Here is a 2,500-nt window from a genome sequence, read left to right on the forward strand (position 1 = left end):
GATGGAATGCCGAGGCCCCCCTGGGCAACAGGAGCGTGGAAGTATCCCAGGGGGGTGTCCGCCGGAAGGCGGAACCATCTCCTGACGGCGGCCCGGATGGTGACGTCGGCCGACTTCAATGCACCCACCCGGGTGCGGCTGAGGGCCAGCCCGTGGTACAGGCCAGGGAGAAGTACGTTGGTGAGAGCGTGGAGGCGCTGTTGCGGCTTCAGCGGAGCTCGGGAGATGACGTCAAGCTGCTCCACCAGGTGGCGACGTGGATTGAAGACACAGCGACCCGCCGTGGAAAATTGCAGCCCCAGGTACCGGAAGGTTTCACCCACACGCAGGGCAGGCATGGTGGTATTGCCTGCTGTGAAGGTGACATTGCTGTCCACCTTCACCTTCTTCTCGCGCCCTGACGCGACTAAGGCGAGGGTGAAACACTTCCGGGCGTTGATCTGCAGCCCCAGGTGGGCGAGGGCTGCGGTAGCTGCGTCGATGAGGGACTGCAAGCCCCTCGGGGTCGCTGCAAACAGCAAGACGTCATCTGCAAAGGCCGCAGCGTTGACTCTGCGACCGAGGATCCGAGCTCCGATGTGGGAGGGCAGTTGGCCTAAAACGTAGTCCACCGCAAAGTTGAACAGGAGGGGGGAGAGGGGATCGCCCTGGCGAACGCCCCGTGCTGGCTGCACAGACACGCCCACGCCGGCGCCGTCCGCTATCACTGTCGTGCTGCCCTCGTAGCACCGCTCGACATACTCGACAAAACAATCCGGCAGGCCATGCGCCTTCAGCACGGGGCGAAGGGCAGCATGATCTACCGAATCGAATGCCTTAGATACGTCGATCGATGCCACAAAGACAGAGCGGCAGGAGCGAACTGCGTCGGTGAGAGCAGTGTCCAAGATGAAGGTATTTTCCAACATCCCATCCCGAGGGATGAATGCCCGCTGACGTTCGTCCACAGCACATGCGCGCATCAGGCGTGACGCGAGAACCTTGTGAAAGGTCCGCGCCAACACCGAGCAGACCGTAATGGGGCGAAAGTCAGCGGGGGATGTTGGTGCAGCCGTCTTCGGGAGAAGGGACGTTCGCGCGCGAAGCAGGCGTTCCGGAAGGGCGCGGGCCAGAAGGAAGAGATTCATCACTTTCACCAGGACTTCGTGCGGCAGGCGCCGCAACTCCGCTGGGGTAAGGCCGTCCGGCCCGGCTGCTGATCCCCTGGGCGGCAACGCGGCGGCGACCTCCTCATGTGTGACCGGCCCCCATAGGCACTCGGGAGCGACAGGCTCCGAGTGCGGGAGGAGGCGGTCACGAATGAAGCCCGCGGTGGAGATGGGCTTCTTGGTGAAGAGGTCCGCCCAGAAGTCCAGCAGACCAGGGATGGCAGGTGGCGGCTGGAGCAGGGTGCCATCCAAGAGGCCGCGCACGCAACGTGCACGCGACCGTCGGAAGGCATCCTGCGTTCTCGCGTACTCCCAGCGGCGCCGCTTGCGCTTCTGCGTCGGCGGCGCGGCAGGCGGCCGCTTCGATGGTTGGCGCGGCCGCTGTGTCCTGGTGATCGATCTCTCCCCTCTGGACCCGACCGACGCAAGGGCATCCGGGAGCATGCCCAGGATGACATCGGGCGGCGTGCCCCGCCCCAGACCTATGACACGATCCAGGGCAGAGAAACGCTGGGCGGAAGCGGGTAGCCCCGCCAGATGCTCCCAGATGGCGGCGTCAGTCGGCCCCTCCGGCGGCGGCCCGGTGGTGTCGGCCGCGAAGTCCTCGGCTGCGTCGACGGGCGGCGCAGCGGCCTCGCCCGCGTCAGGCAGCGGGCTCGCTGCTCCCCGGCGGGACACCGGCTCTTCCCCCCGACCGATCTCAAGCGCCTCCATGAATTGGCGGACAAGCTGCTTGTGGGCAGCTTGCCGCCGTCGGCACTTGATTGCCTCAAGCGTTCGGTCGGGGAACATCCTGATGAGCTCTTGATTTACAAAGAAGAACCGGGCGTCCCTCTCGAGGAACAGTTCGGCCTCCGCCTTGGCGAGCGACAGGACTTCTTCCTCCGTCCACCTCGCGCGATGCCTCTCCGTGACGATCTCCGCGTTGGCGGCCGCAAGGTGTTGGCGGCGGCGATGGACCCCGAGACCGTTCTTGGTGGTGAAGCTGCGGTGGCACTCACTACAGGCGTATACAGCTGCAAAAGTTACAAGATTTTCGGCACGGCCGGTTGGCCGGCTAGGTGCTGGGGGAGTTGGGGTGGCACCTTCAGCGGAAGGGCCACCACTTTTTCTCTGAATACTGCCCCCAACTAAAAAAAAGGGATAGTCATAGTTACTCCCGCCGTTTACCCGCGCTTGCTTGAATTTCTTCACGTTGACATTCAGAGCACTGGGCAGAAATCACATTGCGTCAACACCCGCTAGGGCCATCGCAATGCTTTGTTTTAATTAGACAGTCGGATTCCCCCAGTCCGTGCCAGTTCTGAGTTGATCGTTGAATGGCGGCCGAAGAGAATCCGCGCACCCGCGCG

At 63.7% G+C, this 2,500-nt stretch overlaps 1 pseudogene; it reads right to left on the reverse strand.

Annotated features, from left to right (window-relative positions):
* The window catches only part of LOC126444015 (large subunit ribosomal RNA), a 7,694-nt pseudogene that overhangs the window by 2,525 nt on the left and 2,669 nt on the right, over positions 1 to 2,500 (reverse strand).

This window comes from Schistocerca serialis, unplaced genomic scaffold (genome assembly GCF_023864345.2).
Source record: "Schistocerca serialis cubense isolate TAMUIC-IGC-003099 unplaced genomic scaffold, iqSchSeri2.2 HiC_scaffold_213, whole genome shotgun sequence".
In the NCBI taxonomy this organism is placed as follows: domain Eukaryota; kingdom Metazoa; phylum Arthropoda; class Insecta; order Orthoptera; family Acrididae; genus Schistocerca; species Schistocerca serialis.